The sequence below is a fragment of the Lactuca serriola genome, chromosome 1 (assembly GCF_051521515.1).
Source record: "Lactuca serriola cultivar US96UC23 chromosome 1, Lser_US96UC23_V15, whole genome shotgun sequence".
In the NCBI taxonomy this organism is placed as follows: domain Eukaryota; kingdom Viridiplantae; phylum Streptophyta; class Magnoliopsida; order Asterales; family Asteraceae; genus Lactuca; species Lactuca serriola.
In genome coordinates, this window is record NC_136408.1 from 218,150,211 (window position 1) to 218,170,732 (window position 20,522).

A 20,522-nucleotide genomic window follows, 5' to 3' on the forward strand; every position below is an offset into this window, starting at 1 on the left:
AAAATATTTTCGGAGTTTTTGAATTTATGAAAGAAAAAAAAAATATTTTTGGAATTTTCGATAATAAAAAAAAAATAAGACACACAAAAAAATTTGGGAACCGAACCCGAGCGTTCGGTCTATTTCGGTTGAGAAAAACTTTGGAACCGAACCCGAGCGTTCGGTCTATTTCGGGTGAGAAAATTTTTTGGAACTGAACCCGAACGATCGGTTGATTTCGGTCGCCAAAGAAAATAGATTTGAAAAAGAGAATAACTTTGACAATAAGAGAAATGAATTTGGAAAATTTATACATAAGATCTACAACCAAGGAAACTACCTTTGAGTGATGAGCGAAAAGCAGATAATGCAACCGAACCCGAGCATTCGGTTCACTTTGGTACATTAGCACAAGACCCGAACCCGAACGTTTGGTCTATTTCGCTTCTTCCTTTTGAGCTTTAAGAGGTAATTTTTGGTACTGACTCTGATTCCATCATACCTAGCCCTTGTAGTATTTTGTTAAAAGATGCTTCAGGAAGAGCTTTGGTGAAGATGTCAGCCAGTTGATCAGTGGTTCGAACAAAGTGTATTTCGACGTTCCCATCTTCCACATGATCCTTAACGAAGTGGTACCTTAGTGCTATGTGCTTAGTCTTCGAGTGTTGCACTGGGTTATGACATATCCTAATTGCACTTTCAGAGTCGCAATATAGAGGGATCTTTTTCATATTGAGTCCATAGTCCCGGAGTTGGCTTTGGATCCAAATCACTTGAGAAGTACAGGAGGCAGCTGCGATGTATTCTGCTTCAGTGGTAGACAGAGACACACAGGTCAGTTTCTTTGATTGCCAACTAATCAACTTCCCGTCAAGGAATTGGCAGCCTCCAGTGGTGCTTTTCCTGTCTAGTCCACAACCTCCAAGGTCTGCATCTGAATAGGCTTGAACGAAGAAACCTGAGTTGGATGGATACCATAAGCCGAGAGAGGTAGTTCGCTTGAGATACCGGAGTATGTTCTTCACTGCAAGCATGTGAGGTTCATGGGGATTTGCCTAAAATCTAGCACAGTAACAAACAGAAAACATTATATCAGGCCTGCTAGCAGTAAGGTACATTAAAGAACCGATCATTTGGCGATATAGCGTAATGTCGACTGCTGGCTTCTCCAAGGATGGAGTGAGCTTGGTGCCGAACGTCGTTGGAACTTTAACCTTTGAGAGTCCCATCATGCCAAATTTAGCAAGGAGAGTCTTTGTGTAAGCTTCCTGGTTAATAAAGATTCCTTCGGGTCCCTGTCTAATATTTAAACCAACGAAAAAGTTAATTGGACCCATTGAGCGCATTTCAAATTTAGTCTCCATCAACTTTCTGAATTCAGCCGTTAAGCTAGGATTCATTGAGCCAAAAATGATATCATCGACATAGATTTGAACAATCATAAGGTGGTTACCTTCCTTCTTACGAAAGAAGATTGGGTCAACCGAACCTTGTTTGAATCTGGACATCTTTAAAAACTTGGTTAGCGTTTCATACCAGGCCCTCGGTGCTTGTTTCAGTCCATATACCGCTTTGTCCAGAATATAACAGTGGTTGGGATATTTTTCATTGACGAATCTAGGAGGTTGCTCCACGTACACCGTTTCTTCGAGATCTCCATTTAGAAATGCACACTTAATGTCCATTTAGTAGACCTCAAAGTTCTTGTGTGCAGCATAGGCAAGAAATATTCGAACAGATTCCAGCCTAGCCACAGGAGCAAAAGTTTCTTCATAGTCGATTCCTTCCTCCTGGCAGTATCCTTTCACCACTAGACGAGCTTTGTTTCTAACCACGTTGCCTTCCTTGTCCATTTTATTTCTAAAGACCCATTTGAGACCAACAACCGAGGCATCTGGAGGATTTGGAATGAGGCCAAACTTTATTTCTTTCGAATTCATTAAGTTCGTCTTGCAGAGCTTGAACCCAATCGGAGTGATCAAGAGCAGTGTTAACTGTCTTTGGTTCAACTTTTGATACGAAGGAGTTAAACATACAGAACTCTACTTTTGAAAATAAGGAAGTTTGCTTTGCCTTTAGTTGAGATCGGGTCAGGACCTTTTCAGAGACATTACTGACAACCTGTGAAACAGGATGATCTCTGGTCCATTTGACAAGAGGAGGGTAATTTGGATCATGAGATAGATCCAATTCAGCATTTACCAGCTCTTGTAGCTCAGATTGACTATCATCGTCATAAGACATATCAGCATTCTCCCCCTCGACAGATGAGCTTTCAGGTATATCTTAACTTTCCTGAGCTACAGGAGTTTTGGGTGGTGTTGAGCTTTCGGGTACCACAAGACTTTCGGGTACAGCAGGGCGTTCGGGAGCAGCTGGAGAACAGTTCTCCCCCTCAACATGTGAGCCCGGCTGTGAAGAAGAAGGTGGATCCTCCCCCTCAATTGAAGCATCGTGCTATAGAGGGTCGTTGGAACTTGATCCTCCTTCATTCATTTGCTTGGCAGCATTTTCGATGAGTTGCTTCAGATGATCTACTTTGTTGTCTGTTGCACTAGCTTCCGAGAGAGTGGCCTTCTCTGGTTTATCGAATAACTCTACAAATTTCTCAAATAGGTTTGCAATCGAGGCTGTGACTTGGCCTGTTTGAGAAAAAATTTCTCCAAATGTGTCTTCACTGACCTTCATCTTTTTGACATAGCTGTCATCGAAAGTCACATAATAAGTTTCTTTAATTTTCCTCGAACGTTTGATCAAAACCCTGTATTCTTTCAAAGTGAGAGAGTATCCCAGAAATATCCCTTCATCGGATTTTACGTCAAACTTGTTACGATGTTCTTTAGAATTGAAGATGAAACACTGTGAGCCGAATACGTGAAAGAATTTGACATTTGGCTTCCTGTTGTTGATGATCTCATAAGGAGTGAGATTAAAGCGTTTATTGAGATAGGACCTGTTCTGCGTAAAACATGCTGCAGCAATAGCATCAGCCCAAAAATATAAAGGTAAAGAAGCAAAACTTAGCATGGTTCGGGCCGCCTCACACAAAGATCGGTTTCGTATTTCGACAATTCCGTTTTGTTGAGGGGTGTAGGGAGCTGAGAAGTTGTGACTGGTTCCTTTTTCTTCCAAGAAGTCTTCGAATTCTTTATTTTTGAACTCCAGCCCATTGTCGCTCCTGATGTTGCGAACGACTTTCCTCAGCTGCACTTCAACCTGCTTGATAAACGTCTTTAGCTTGAGAGTTGCTTCAGATTTGTGCTTCAGAAAGAACACCCATGTAAAACGTGAAAAGTCATCAACAATAACAAGAATATACTTGCTACCGCCGATGCTTTCGATAGATGATGGACCACACAAGTCAATGTGAATTAACTCTAATGGTTCAACAACTTTTGTGTTTACAATCGATGGGTGACTTTGACGACTCTGCTTCCCCATTTCACATGCAGCACATAAATGTTCTCGATCGAATTTGAGCAATAGAAGACCTCGAACATGACAACCTGTGACAAGTTTGTTGATATCCTTGAAGTTGAGATGAGAGAGCCTTCGGTGCCATAGCTAGCTTTCGTCAGATTGTGCTTTGGATAACAGGCAGATAGCTGGATTTCCTTTGATATGTTTGAGATTCAGCGGAAACATTTCGCCTTTGCGCTCCGATTTGAGAATTATTCTTTTTCTTTTCTTTTCAATTATCTCTGAACCCTCATCGTCGAAAGAGACCTTGAGACCGGTTCCTCCAACAAGCTGAGATACACTAACGAGGTTGTGCTGTAGTCCTTCAACATATGCAACATTTCTGATTGTGAAATCTCCATTTGTTATCATTCCATAGCCTTTTATCGTGCCGAATGAGTTGTTCCCGAATTTGACATTTCCACCATTTGAAAGAGACCGAAATTCCCTCAACTCTTCCTTCCTTCCTGTCATGTGACGTGAGCAGCCACTGTCAATATACCATTCTTCGTCAAACTGCTCGTCACTGATAACCTGCAAAAATTAAGCAGATTTAGGAACCCAAAGTTTCTTGGGTCCACGTGAGCCTTTCACAGGAACATGAATAGTAAGAGAGATGCCAACAAGATATGTTCTTTTTATTAAAGTTGTTTCATCTTTCTTTTTAATGGTGAAAACCTTAATTTTATTGGGATTTTTTACAGACGGTTTGGATTCAGGTTTAGGCACTGGGCCATTGGAATGCTTTTGATCAGTCTTGACTAAGGACACCTTCGATTTTCCTTTCAAATCTGTTGAAGATTTTGGATTTTGAGTATGAACAGAATTGGATTTAGAATGAGGTTGAGAAGAATTAGAATGAGAGAAGTTAGACTGAGAAGTTTGCTTGACTTGAGGTTCTAGGTATCCCTTTTGTTTTTGATTATTAGTGGGACCGAACCTTGAACCTTGATTGCTTTTGCTCTCGGAACCGAACTTTTGCTTTTGGTAGCTGGTGTTCTCTGAACCAAACCTTTCCTTTCGGTTATTGTGATCCTCAGAACCGAACCTTTCCTTTCGGTTGTCATTACTTTCTTTCTTCCTAACAACATTTTTCTCTGATGTTGGATTTCTGTCATGATAACAGAAATGGGCATTTTGAGATCTCCAAAAATGTTTTTGTTCAGAGAGATTTTTCTTGTATCTCTGATTCCTTTGCTGCTTCTGATCCTTTACTTGATTCGGCTGTCGGTGGATGTTGGCTTTTTGCTTTTGCTTCTTATCAGCTGGCTCACTTTGAACTGATGATGTTTTGTTTGAAGGAGTGACAACTTTTTCTGCAGGAACTCCTTTCTCTTCAGCAATGTCTTTTGTACCACTAGTACTTGGCACGTCGAAGTTATCAGGCTTGTTCAAAGGCTCTGGCACATATCTGCCTTTGGTTTTCCAGGATGTCCGTTCCGCCAGAAGAACTCATCACAGCCATCAGCATTATCTTCATTTACAATGGCTGTGAGTTTGGCTATCTGATGTTCAGTTACTCCTGTGACCTTATACACTTGATTTGGAGTCGTCCTTACCTTTTGGTATACAACAGCTTTTTCTTCAAGGATCGGGGACTTTTGGCGGGACAAACGAGCAAACTCCACAGAATTTTCTGAAATAAGATTTTTGTGGTTTTCGGGTTCGCTCTTGACAAACTCGGAACAGTCAATTCCATCCTCTACAGAAATTTCACTCATATCATCATCCTCTTTAAGCTCAGATGCATTTTCAACATCAATTTTATTTTCTGAGCTCAAGTTGGCATTCAATGAGTCAAACTTTTGTATGGTTTCAGTCCTTAGTTTCAGTTTGTCATTTTCATCCAAATTTTTTTTCAGCATTTCCTTATGGTCTTTGGACTTTATGAAAGATTCGATTTTGTCTAGAGCATATATATATGTTGGATTTACATCCTCAGACGAAACTACACTTTCGTAATTATATGCTTCTGCGTCAATTTCATCTTCCTTAAACTCAAGAAAGGGCAAAATCATACGATGAATTTTCTGTACTATTTCACAGTTAAGATGAAGTGGAGTGATGTTAGAATAAAGACGCTTAGGAATCAAACAAAACACATTTCTTTGTTTCAAAAGTTTTAAATTGTCTCTTTGTAAATAAATTTTTTCGCCTTAGGATTTGATCAACTCCGACTCCTTCAGCTCTATCCACATCCTCCGTTCCTCACTCTTTGAAGACACCCTGCTTAATTGGTCAGTCAGGTTAGAATTGGTGACCCGTGTTTGAGTTAAACTGTTGTCGAGATGAGAGATTCTTGAATTTACATTTTTTAGTTCTTTTTCATATGAATTTTGTGGGACTTTGAATGAAACAAAAATGGATTGTACCTTCTTGATTAATTCATCAAGCTCATTAAATTGCACGCTGAGAGGTTTTGCTGTGAAGCACAAGTCCTCTCGCTCCTTCGTGTCTTCATTCCCACCGTCTGTGTTGTATCCCCTCATTTGAGATACATCCAACTCCATCAAACACTTTCCACCGCTTCCTTCACCTTTCGCAACATAAGCCTTTCCATGAGATGGCTTTCTGACTTCATCATCCTCAGAGTCGGTTGACCAGACCTCCACGCCACCGAACACATCAGACGCTACCGAACCCTGCACAATTAAAGCATTCATAGAAGGGTTAGCAGCAGTTTTCTTTCTCTTGATCTCTTCCAGCTTTTTCATCAACACAACTTCTTCATCTTTTTCTTCATCCTTTTCTGCCATTTTCTTTAGGACACTATCTTTAGCATAGTGGATCTTTCCTCCACAGTAATAGCAGTTCACCCTAGTATCCCCTTCAACTTTCGGCTCTTTCTTTGCTTCTTCTGCCTTCGGTTCCTCCCTCACCTTTTCAGAACTATAGCTTCCCTGCCAATTCCGGTTCTTATTGGTAGGAAACCGTTTCTTAATAAACCTCTTTGGATTTGACACCATCAATGCATAGTCTTCAGAGGTAAGGTCATAGTCTTCTAAGTTATGGTCTTAATCTTCCATCACACTTTTGCTTTTAGAAAGAAGAGCTAAGGAAGCCAAGCTTGAAACCACATTCTTCTCCTGCAAGACAATCTTTTCTTGGGATTTCAAAATTCCTACCAGCTTAGCCAACAAATAAGATTTGAATTGCTCATGAGCTTTAACAGTGGACACAACCGCTCTCCACTCAGATCTAAGACCATTCAAAAATGTAACTTTTTGTTCAGTCAAAATCCTTTCAATATCGTGTTTAATCATCTTACTGAGAAGATGATTGAAGCGATCGAATGTCTGAGTAACAGTTTTTCGTGATTCAGCTTACATTCGCCAAACTCAGACAAGAGTAAGGTCTGAATGGAATGTTCTAGATCTTCGTCTGTGGAATATAACTCTCGTAGCCTATCCCATATTTCTTTGGCAGTGCTGCATGAACTCACTAGCCTGAAAGTACCCGCTTGAAGAGCGAATCTGATTAGTCTCAATGCTTTAATATTGCACTGAAACTTATCCTTTTCGTCTTGAGCAATATCTTTTACGTCCTTCAACAGATCATTATACTCTTTCTGTGTTTTAATGATTCTAGACATTGCTGAATGAGCGAATGGTCCAGACACGATTGCTTCCCAGATAAGGTATCCATTGTCTTCAGATCTAATGACATAATCTTCAAAGTGATGTGCCCAGACTTCGTAATCCTGGATGTAAAGGATGGGAATCTTCATCGTTGATCCAATGCTATTTGAGATGTTTATGGGATTTGATTGTGAGTCGTCCATGCTTGATCGTAACCTGTTTGAAAGATCAGACTTGTAATATATATAAGATTAGGGCAAAACAAATAAATGCTGAGTTACGTCAATTATGGGATGACGGCTCAATAAATATTAGTTAATGCGGAATAACCCTAATCGCAACCTTTTTCACAGAAAAGATTTGTATGTAAAAGCAGTAAATAACACAAGTATGGATCAATATGTGTCGATTAGATCTTCTTAACATGTAATGCGATGGATGTAAAAGCAGTAAGTAACACAACTATGGATCAATATGTGTCGAATGATTAGATCAAACAATCCTCAGCAGAGCTCGACTAAGAACTTCCGTTGTAGAGGATTTTACGGTTACAAGAACGATAACAATAAACTTGCTGAATAATTCTCTGATCGTTCTATTCTATCGTTACTCTCTAGGAAGCATGCAAGCTCCTATATATACTAAACCCTACTAAACTCACGGATGGACATGCCCATACCGGAGATACAAAATGGACTAACTAACGAGCCCATTAGACGCAACTCATTACACAGAACACGACCCAACGATCTCCCCCTTTGCGTCAAATTGGAGCGAGACTACTTCTTCTTCGGGCCAGCAGCGGGAGCCTTCATTACAGTATCAAACAGACGTGTGATAAGAGTGAGAATAGTCTGTCTGAACCGAATGTACCGTTGAATCATATCATAAAAATACTTGATATCATCCGCTGTGTTCTACTTGCATATGTGGATGATCCCCACAACGTGCTCCAAGCATGCAGTGGTATAGAGATGTTTGTCAGCCAAGGCGAAAAGACATTTTTGTCCTTTGTTCCTGGTAAACATGACCGAATTCCTCCTTGATTCAATCTTCCCCATCTGCATTTGGTTGAGATCACTGGCAGAACCAACAGGAGATATTGTAGGTTTCTTCTTAAATACGCTCGCAATCTCTTGAAATGGTCGATGATCAGACCGCATTCAGCTTCGTTGGTGAGAAGGATGTTGTGCAAGATAATCCAATCATGCGGATTATGGTTGGGAAGATCCCTACGACAAAAACTATTACAAGGTACCTAATCTAGGATTTTCATGGGGACGGACACTACTGCAAAGGGGTTTCCTCAGCAATGAATGTCCTAAGGCAACCATGGGGGGATAGAATACAATGACTAAATTGAAAGTCCCTAATTTGCCCGTGTATCAATCAGATCCGTTTGATGGTGCGGAATCCCAATCAAACGGATGATCTCAGATAAAAATAGAAGAGAAGGAGAAGAAGAACATGATGAATCTCAATGTATTGATAATATTAATTAAATTCTTTACACAAGATTCACACACACAAACGCTCCTTTCTCTCTAGACTGTAAACTCTCTTCATGTTCATCAAATCAATTCCTCACACCCTAACACCTATATTTATACTAGGGGAACATGTTCCGGAAACACATGGGCCGTAAATGAGTTTAGGGGCGTAAGGTGTTTACGGCCATAAACTCAGCCATAAACTAGACCATAAATTCATAAATATTACAGAAAAATATAATTGCCTAGAAAAGTAAAGTATAAACCATATTTTTGACCCAACAATCTCCCCCTTGGTTTATAGCTTTCTTTTCTTTTCTTAAAGGACTCAACAAGCTCCCCCTAAAAAGTACCTGGCTTTTCTTGTTAATCTTTAATGGGAGCTTTGGCTTCAGCTTTAATCTTCGATGACTTCACAGCATCAAGATGAACTTGGTGAATCTTCAATATATGACTTCATCTTGAGCAGTTGGGAATTTCTTCATAATTTGACATTGAACGCATGTTGGGTGAGGAGGCTTGATGTACTGATTCTTGAAAAATAGCGCTTTCAGCTTGAGAATCTTCAGAGAGAACATCAAAGAGAACTAAATCTTCTGGATCAATTCAGTAGGTTTAAGATAGCACAAGACTGATTCAGGAGGCTTCAATGCAATCCGTCACATAATCTTCAATTTCAGCTTCACCTTGCTTCTGGGGTTGAAAGATTGAATTTGAAAGAATAATCTTCATTTCTTGCTCCTTCGAATGCGAATTATTTGATGCTCACGGACGAGGCTTTGGCTCAGAAATTTTCAACACAAACTCCATGAGTCTTATCTATACCTGAAATCACTTTTCAAGACAAAACAAAACTAAAAGAAAACTTAGCACACAAATTAAAACAGAAAAAAAAATATTTTTGGATTTTTGATTTTTCTGAACAAGAAATAAAACAGAAATAACATTATTTTTGTTTTTTTTTTTTAATTTTTCTGATTTTTCTTTGATTTTTGATTTTTTTGATTTTCATTATTTTTAATTTTTTTTAATTCTCCCCTAATATTGAAATTAGAAGAAACTATGACAAATTCAACAAAAACAAAAATGATATCTAACTTTAAGGGAGATTTGGGATCAAAGTTTTTAGACAACCTTAATCCACTTGTCGGTATTGTTGTCCACTTAAACACAAAAAATTGTGACAAATTTAGGACATACTATTTGTTACAAGACAGGTGAACTTAAGTTCCTAGATATTATATCTGATCCTAAGTTCCTAGATACTATATATTAAGGACCATTCATCTGACGACGACCAGGGATATTGTGGTCCACCTAAATTGAGTAGCGAGATCTATAGACAATTTGTATGAGTTCAATTTTAAGTGTACTGGAACGTGTTTCCCGCTTCCTAATATGCCCCAGCCATCAGGAACTTCCAGAGTACTCCTCACACCGGGTGAGCAGACAACCATTCAGAGAGAGGATAGATTTAGAATTCTATTACTTATTACATCAGAGGGGTTGAGAAGTAGAAGGTTGCATATGCTGTGTACCAGGTCGGATTAGAAGTCACGCAAATGAGACATCATATGGCTAACAGATAAGAAGTATTTCACATATATAACATGCAGAGAAATAGAGTTGCATATGTTGTGTACCATGTCGGATTGGAAGTCATGCAAAGGAGACAACATATGACTAACAGACGGAAAGAAAGAAAATGATATTCTACAGACCTAATTTATCGGAATTTACCAGTCGCCCCATCCAACCTGAATTAAGAACAGAATCCGCATATCGAGGAAAAGTTAAACCACGGTTCCAAGTACGGGTTCATTTAATGTGACGAGTAGATTCCCATATATATCTCCCTGCTCAACTTATCCGAGCGTCGTATTGTCAGGCTGAATGGATCTAACTAGGTCAAGATTTGTCAAGTCCATAAATTTCCTTAGTTCAACTCTGCCTAGTCATGTCCATTTAAAATTTTTCGTGCCTACCGACGCATCAAACCAGAGCATAGACCCTTCAAAATTTGGTACCTTACGCAGACTCAGGTTGCCTGTTATCACTTGATAATATCACTTCCCAAAACGTCTCCCTCAAACACATTCCATTAACACCATAATTTTTATTTTCCGATTTTCAAATGCTTTTGGATTTTTTTTTAAATTAAATTTTTTGTTAGTTTTTGTTTTGTTTTTATTTCTCCCCCTAAATTTGTGCATAGGAGAGAAATGAAAGTAAATGCGCAAATTTAAACTATCCTAAAACAAAAATTTGTCTTTAAAGCGAATCAGCTTAAGAAAAACTCAAGAGTATAGAGAAGAAAACGCAAACCGTAATTCACCGATTGAATCTGCATTCAGAAGGTCTGAGAACAGCATGCGTAAACTCAGAACAGATCCGAAAATTCTTCATGTCATTAAGCACTAACCCCGTTTGTGATCTCTTCCTTTCCCGCAAAGGACACATTCTCCCAAACAATGTTCTGAGTGTTGTACAGTTGAGAGATGTCTCCTATCAAGTGCTAGGAACAGCCACTACCAATAAACCGAAGTCTGATGATATGCCTCCATAGCTGCTCCTGCACAGAGCAGGATTAGTTGGTCTTTAGAACCCAGTCCATTTTAAAACTGGGTCGACCTTTGTCATCCTTGCACGGTACTCTTTCCCATGACATGTCCTGTTTATCACAAATAGAAGACATAGAAATATTAGAATCGTTAGTTGATTTGGGAGATTGAGCCTTTGGAACCCATTTGTAGTTAGGTTTAATCCATTTCTTTTTCGATCTGATGGGTGGCTCAGTACATGCTTTGGAACTAGATGTCGGCCGTTGAGATGACTTTGATTTTGGCTTCACGGGAGCATCTCTTGGATTGGGCTTCTTGGCCGACATTCCCTTCTTGCCCTTGGGATTCGGATTCTTGTCCTTTGGAGTTTGATTCTTGGCCTTCTGCGCGTTCCAGTCACCATGGTCTGAACGTGACCTTGAGGGGTTTCTTTTGGAGTATCTCCCTCTTGGCGGGTTCTGCCAGCCTTGTGCATAGTAAGAAACGTATGCGCGATTTGGACAATTTCGGGCAATATGACCATGTGTTCCACAGTGAAAACAAGTTTTTTTCTTCACTAGGAAATTGTTTCTTCCTGCCCCTGGTGGCGTATCCTTGCCTTGTCTCTTATTGTTCCCAGATGCACTCTGTTGCGCTGGAATTGGAGGCATGTATTTCTCAACGGCAGGTTGATCAGAAGCTGTTGAGTTCGAAGCAACATATTCAGAGTTCAAGGAGTCATTGGTTTGTTTAGTAGTATTCTCCTTGTTTGCATCTTCTTTATTTTACCTGCACATGTAACAGAAATATCAGTATTTCCAACATTAATAACTCCTTCTGACACAAATCCATCTCGTTTTCCATATTGAAGATGTGCCTCCCTGTCAATTTCTTTCTTTGTCATGGGGATGGATGTGTAGTTATGATTGAAAGGAGGAGGAACACTATCATACCCTAGACCCTCGTTTTGATTATCTTTAAATTTTAATTGGGTTTCGTATAAGGACTCAACTGTCTGACTTGACACAGTATAATTTTTAAAACTAACATCTGTTTTCCCACACTTAATTTTCAAAGTGTCAAGTTCTTTAGTTACAGCAGCAAGTTGTCACTTAACATAATCATAATTTTCACACTTGCTGCTATACTCTTCCTGAAGTTTCCTAAAGTCCTTGGTTTTAGCTTCTAATTCAACCTTCAGGGGTTTCTGTCCTTTCCTGAGGTGATATCCTTCATATCTCAGGTCCTCAACTTCTCTTTTAAATACATCAATTTGTTCCCGAAGAAATTTAATCGTAGCTTCACAAGCTGGAGTACATGTAACTTCAGTGACCAGAATGTTTTCAGAACTCATTGTTTCTCTACACTTCAAAGCATCAAGTTCTTGAATTACATCAGCAAGACTAAGATGATTAAGTTCTTTTGTCTTCTTGATGCTAGCCACGTTCATATCCCACGATTTCGGAAGTGAATTCAGTAGCTTTTTGTTTATCTTAGATTTAGACAAGAAGATCCCATCTATATTCATCTTAGTAGTAAGTGTAATAAATCTCTGCAATTGAGTTTCGAGGGTTTCTCCAGGGATATAATCGAAAATGTTGAAATTTTGTCTTAACATATCCTGCCGACTCTCTTTCATGTTTTTATTTCCCTTATTGACCTTGAAAACAATTAAAAAGCACAACTAGAAGCCAAAATCAAACTTAAAAGTCAAACCTTTTGATTATAAACCTCAAAAGTCAAGCTTAAAAGTCAAATTTAAAAAGTTAAACTCAAAAGTCAAACTTGAAAAAGTCAAACTTAAAAGTCAAACCGAAAACTAAATTTGAAAATTTAAAGGTTAAACTTGAAAGTCAAAGGTTAAACTTGAAAGTCAAAGTCAAATTAAATAAAATTTAATTTGCTGCTTAAAAAAAATTTATTTTTCAAAAAAACGTCTGCTGCTAATAGTTAACTTCCGAAAATTTGTTTACTGTCGAGCAAAACTCAATTTACTGTCGAAAAATGATTGCGGCCGTAAACTCCTTGTTTACGGCCATGAACTCAGCAAAATTTCGAAACAGAATTTTCAACGGTAATTAATCAGAAATCGATTTACGGCCAATTGTTTACTGTCAAAATTTTATTTTATTTTTAATGATTTAATGTGATTAAATATAATCATTAATATTAGCAGCCTTAAATCAAAACTTGATTCATCGGTAAAGAACTCTGTTTGCGGTGAAGGAGCTTGAAGAGCTTGCGGCCGTGAACTCGAAGTTTACGATCGTAAGCCTTAAATTTTTGGTTGAGAGTTAATTAAAATTAATTAAGATTCAAACATAAAATAAAATTAACTGCTAAAAACAAGATTTTCTGATGAATATAGTTTACCGCCGGAAGGAGTTTGCGGTCGTAAACTTCAATTTTTTTTTTCGATAAATATTTTTCAGTTTAATTGATAACAAAAGTTCACGAGATTAATTTAATTCACGGTCCAGGGTTCAATGCGATTTAGAATACGGTCTTCAAATTAACAAACTTGCACCAAAAATCGGGTTTACGGTTGAAGAACTTGATTGGTTTGCGGCCGTGAACTCCGAGGTTACGGTCGTAAGCTTGGACCGATAACACAGAATCTTCGATTTTTGGATGGAACAATAAATCCTTTTGACTGATACAACCAGGATCTGATACCAATTGAATGTCCCTAATTTGCCCGTGTATCAATCAGATCCGTTTGATGGTGCGGAATCCCAATCAAACGGATGATGTCAGATAAAAATAGAGGAGAAGGAGAAGAAGAAGATGATGAATCTCAATGTATTGATAATATGAATTAAATTACTTACACAAGATTCACACACACAAACGCTCCTTTCTCTCTAGACCGTAAACTCTCTTCGTGTTCATCAAATCAATTCCTCACACCCTAACACCTATATTTATACTAGGGGAACATGGGCCGGAAACACATGGGCCGTAAATGAGTTTACGGCCGTAAACTAGACCATAAATTCATAAATATTACAGAAAAATATAATTGCCTAGAAAAGTAAAGTATAAACCATATTTTTGACCCAACATGAACACCCAAGTTCACTACACCTACTGGTTATGAGCCTGCCAGCGTTCCACTGAACTGCCTAGAAAAGTCTGTGGTTGTCATCCATATTTTGTTGGACAACTAGATCACAATCACATCGAGGCCTCTCATCATTTTTATTTCATCACACATCACTATCTACCCATGTTCTACCCTAAATATTTGTAGATAAAATATATTTCTTTATATACAGCTTAAGAACTGCATAACATATTCATTCAATACTCATACCACATAACAAATAGTATATAATCACATAACATGTATTTCATAGAGTAGAATTCATATATTCGTATTATAAGAAAGCAACTACACACTTACTCATATCATAAATCTTATACATTCATCAATACTTGTATTAAAATCGTGTATATGAAAGGGACTATGCACTCACTTGATAAGACAATGCTCGGACATCATTACAGCTGTTAAAGTAGTATTCTACGGTGAAACTATGATATCTTCACACACTGGGCTTCTCGCGGGCAGCGCTTCAGCTCGAAACTCTTTTCTTCTCGGGATCTTCGGTGCTTCGGGACTCGCTTCGGGTGTCGGGATGATACCGGGGCTTCGGGGGTATAACTTGCACGTAAATCAAGGTAATATGGAGTGAGAGGAAAGAAATTGGCAAACCTAAGAGGTTGGCCTCGCTTTCTATTTATAGGAAGCTGAAACTTTATGCTCACGTCGTGAGCCACAACTGCTCAAGTCGTGAGCTAGATGTCATCGTGTTCGTCATCAGGCCACTTGCCCTGGAAGATGTCCATCACCTACTCACGTCGTGAACACTGTGCTCACGTCATGAGCTCTAAAACAGGTGGAAGTTTGTGTCCTGAACTTCAGAAATTCATATCTTTCACATACGAGCTCCGTTTTCGATGTTCTTTATATGCACGCGTAAGTGAGATTATGCTCTGCAATTCTTTTTTAGACTCTGTCGGCTAATTTGGAATATAACTTTTATTATATTATTTTTAGTAGGTCGGGACAGGAAAACTCCATTAGAAATTCGTAACTTCGTCATCTGACGTCCGTTTTCGTCTGTCTTTTCATCGTTCGACTACTATCGATGAGATCTTCGATTCTCGTATAAATTTTTTCGGTGGGAAATCAGTCGATCTCATATTCGAACTTTGGGTTGCATACCACTAAGTTGAAACTTCGAAAAATCATAACTTCCTCATACGGAGTCAGATTTTGACGTTCTTTTTATGCACACTCTCGGTTTAACGTATTCTATGACTTTTTTGTAGATTACTAAGGCTAAATATCGCTCTATGATAATTTCACTATTTACGTCACACAAAGTCGTACCGGTTCTGCCGTGAAACTTCGACAGGTCATAACTTCTTTGTTATAACTCGGATTTCAGCATTAATTATATATCCGGAACCCTTGTCACGACCACTAAAACTTCCTTCATAAATATTGGGGTTATCTTATATTTTATTATTACGCTTAATTTTTTTTATTCTTAATTCATTTAAGCCGCACAATTAAGCAATAAACACATAATACTCAAATAATACATTTCTATTACTTCAAATTGAGTTACAAAGGTTAACCTAGACTATTACCACAATATTAATGCCTAGCCTATAAACACAGGCGTTACAATTCTCTCCCCCTTAGGATGATTCCGTGCCCGGAATCACACATAAACAAACAAACACGGATAGCGACTCATCATGTGACTCCCCGTCTCCCAGGTGAGATTTGGTTCATTCGTATGTTTCCAACGGACAAGCACTACTTCGACCATCTTGCGTCACAACTTCTTAGTGTTACGGTCAACAATTGCCTCTGGTTCTATGAATTCTATTCAGTTCGGGAACAATTCTTAATTCCAAAAGTGGAATCATGTCGGGAACTTCTCCCGTGAACTTCCTCAAATAACACACATGGAAAGTTTTATGAATTCTATTCAGTTCTTCGGGTAATTCTAGATTGTAAGCTTGGTTCCCAATCCTCTGAAGAATTTTAAACGGTCCAATAAGCCTTGGACTTAACTTTCCCCTTTTACCAAATCATATTAGTCCCTTCCACGGTGAGACTTTAAGCATAACCAAATCTCCAACTTCAAAAGTCATTGGTCTTCTCTTGTTGTCAACATAGCTCTTTTGACGATCCTGAGCTGTTAACATTCTCTCCCTAATTATTTTTGAATTTTCAGCAGTTTGATGAACTATCTCGGGTCCCATAAATTGCTTTTCCCCAGCCTCAATCCAACAAGACGGCGTACGACATTTTTGTCCGTACATAGCTTGACAAGGTGCCATCTTTATGCTCGGGTGGAAACTATTATTGTAGGACAATTCTATCAAAGGTAAATGTTCATCCTAGTTACCTTGGAATTCCAGGGTACATGCTCTCAACATATCTTCAAGCATTTATATCGTTCATTCGCTCTGACCATCAGTCTGTGGATGGTAAGCTGTACTCAAACACAACTTGGTACCCAATTCCTCTTCTAGACTTCTCTAAAATCGCAAGGTGAAACGTCTGTCACGATTTGACACAATCGTTAATGGAACACCATGAAGCCTCACAATTTCCTCCACGTAAGAATTCGCAAGCTTATGCATAGACCGTTTCTCATTGGCTGATATGAAATGCACACTCTTAGTGAAGCAATCAACGACCACCCAAATCATGTCGTGACCATTCTTTGTTCTGGGCAGTTTACTGACAAAATCCATATCATTGTCTTCCCATTTACCCATAGGCACAGGTAAAGGTTCTTAAGTCTCATATGGTTTTTGATGTTTTGCCTTAACTCGAGCACATGTCACATACTCGGTCACGTACTTTGCAATATCAAGATTCATTGTCGTCCACCAGTAATAGGGTTTCAGGTCCCTATAGATTTTAGTGTTGCTGGGATGAATTGAGTACATGGTTTTGTGAGCTTCTTCCATCAGAAGATCTCTTATTCCTCCTGACTTAGGTACCCAAATACGATCTTGGAATACCTTTAGTCCATGACCGTTTGTACCAAACACCAACATTTTGCCCAAACGTTCCTACTTCCGGTCATTCTTTCAGAAGCTTCCTCTTGAGCTTTATTTATACTTTCCATAATGGTTGAGACAACTTCTATTCTCAACGCTCTTGGCCTTTTTCTTTCAATAATGACTTTCCGACTGAGAGCATCAACGACAACATTTTCTTTATCGGGATGGTAAAGTATCTCACAGTCATAATCCTTAAGTAGTTCTAGCCAGAGTCGCTGCCTCATATTCAATTCTTTCTAACTAAAGAGATATTGGAGACTCTTATGATCAGTGAAGAGTTTGCACTTCGTGTCATAGAGGTAATGCCTCCATATCTTCAAAGCAAAAACTACCGCTGCCAGCTCCAAATCGTGCATGGGGTAGTTGTTTTCATTATCCTTCAGCTGTCGAGACGCATATACTATCACCTTTTCTCTTTGGGTCAAAACACAACCCACCCCAACCCCATACGCATCGCTATAGATAGCGAAGTCTTCAACTCCATCGGGTAAAGAAAGAATCGGTGCCTCACATATCTTCTTCTTTAGCTTCTCAAATGCTTTTTTTTGCTTCTCACTCCAAGCATAAGTAGCTCCTTTGTGAGTCAAAGGTGTCAATGGAGTAGGGATCGAAGAAAAGCCTTGGATAAACCTTCTGTAAAATCTGGCTAATCCCAGAAGGCTTCGGATCTACGTGGGAGTTTCGGTTGTTCCCATTTCATCACAAATTCAATCTTCGGTGGATCAACCATTATCCCTTCTTGGTTGACCATGTGAAGCAAGAATTGGACTTCTCGAATCCAAAAATCACATTTAAAGGACTTAATATACATATTTTCCTTCTTCAAGACTTCTAAAACTTCTTGCTAGTGTCTCCCATGCTCCTCTTGGCTTTTCGAATAAATTAGAATGTCATCTATGAACACCATCATAGATTTATCAAGGATCGGTTTACAAACCCTGTTAATTAAATCCATGAATGTTGCTGGAGCATTGGTTTGTCCAAACAACATAACCAAAAACTCGTAGTGTCCATATCGTGTTATGAATGTAGTCTTCTCTATATCTTGCTCTCTCACCTTTAGCTGATGATATCCTGACCTTAGGTCGATGTTTGAAAAATAACTTGAACTTTTAGTTGATCGAACAAGTTATCAATCCTTGGCAACATATATCTATTCTTTATCGTTGCCTTACTCAGTTCTCTATAATCAATGCACATTCTCATACTCCGATCATTTTTCTTCACGAATAACACCAGAGCTCCCTAGAATGATGAACTAGGTCTAATGAAAACGTTGTCCAACAACTCCTAAAGTTGCATCATCAGCTCCATCATCCCCGTCGGTGCTAGTCTGTAAGGTGCTTTTGCTATCGGCGTGCTTCTTGGTAACAAGTCTATTATGAACTCCACTTGTCTATCAGGCGGTAATCCAGGAAGATCTTCGGGAAATACTTCCAGATAATCACACACCACTGGAATACTCTGTAGCTCCTTTTTCTCCTTCTTTGCATCTGTCACAAATGTCAAATATGATGTACATCCTTTGGCCAAACACTTTATGGCTTTCATTAGCAAAATGATTCTAGAATTTACTCCGCGTTTGTCCCCAAACACCATAAATGACTCCTTCCCTGGCGGGTTTACTTTGACTATCTTCTTTCTGCACAATATCTCGGTGTTATTGGCGCTAACCAATCCATTCCCAGCAGGATGTCGAAACCATTCAGCTCGATAGGCAATAACTCCTCATGGAACATATTCCCATTCAGATCGATGAAGATGTTTTTCATAGGATGGCTAATAGGTACAAACTTGCCACTAGCAACCTCGACTAATAAAGCGTTATCCAGTCTATCGATAGGCAAAGCTAGTTTTCTACCAAATTCATGCGAAATAAAGTAGTAGTTGGCTCCATAATCTAGTAATATTTGGGCAGAAAATTCATTTATGAGAAAGGTACCTGAAGTGACATCAACTTCTTCTTTAGCAGATTACAGTGTCATCTGGAAGGCTCTTGCTTTCAGCTTTGGGGGGATATTGGGTTTGGCTGCCTCCTTCTTCATCAGACAGTCTTTCAAAATGTGCCCCTCTTCGTTACATCCAAAACACACTCTCTTGTTGGACGGACACTCATTGGTATAATGCCCAGTTTTTCCACATTTGTGGCAGGTCACCTCCTCACTAGACTTCCCAGAGTGCCTTTTCTTGCACTTTTCACATCATTTCCCTTCGCCTTCAAACTTCGAAAATTAGACTTCGAAAATTTGTTTTTCTTGATGGAACCTGAAGTTCCTTCAAACTTTCTCTTTTCACCAACTTCAACTTTGCTGGTCGTTCTTCCTATGATCATGTTCTCAACAAACATGGCAGCCCAGATAGCTGCCTCTAGAGTATGTGCCTGACGTACTAGCACCGCATACTCCCATGGGAGTCCCTTATCATATCGATCAACTTTCGTCAACTTGTCAGGAACGATGCGCAAAGCAAACTCCATTTTGTCGGTGAAGGCGTTAGTGTAATCGTCGACTAGCATGGTGCCTTTTGTCAATGTTAGAAACTTGTTCTCCAACTCTAGTAGGTTTTGGTCCAAGCAGAACTTGCGCCTGAACTGCACCAAGAACTCTGCCCAGGTCAGTTGCACTGGCTCATTAGGGCTTAGGGTCTTCCCTAGAGTGTTCTAGCAACGAATATAAGATGTTATCGTGTCACCAATCACTCGTGATACAATTCATGGAGTTATCCAAGTGAGCGTGGGTTTAATCCAATGCTCAAATCATATTCATAAGCACTCATGAACGTTGCAGCAAACATTTGCTTATGTCTAATACTCTTTAGACATTCCACACACCAATTCATGACAGTCTTCATTCATACCTACTTCAAACATATGAACGACTGTGGCCCATTCGAATAATTTGACTGTTCTCAACCAATTAAATTATTCAGGAAGTCAAAACATGCGAAGTGAAACACAAGAATAATACTAATCTCATATGGCCTCAAACCTTTGAGCATAAATAAAACATGTTTTATTTATCACCATATCGATTACTCATTATTTGTTGTTTCGGGTAATCATCTTCTTACTTGAATTATTACACTTGTCCCATGCTCCTAGCATGCACACAATGTTTACCTATGGTTCTGCTTTGTGAAATAGATCAAATTGAACACATTTCCAATCATTCAACTCCAAATCCTTTTTCATAAGTGAAATAATATCAAATTCTTGCCACTTATAGAATATGCTAGATTCTAACATTTTATGCAATGATCCTTTTGTAATATCACTGCACCAAAGTCACAAAGACTATTTCCAATTATATTACAAAGTCCACTATCGGATATTCTTACAATACAATTCCCTAGATATGATGTCTCTCACTCAAAGTACA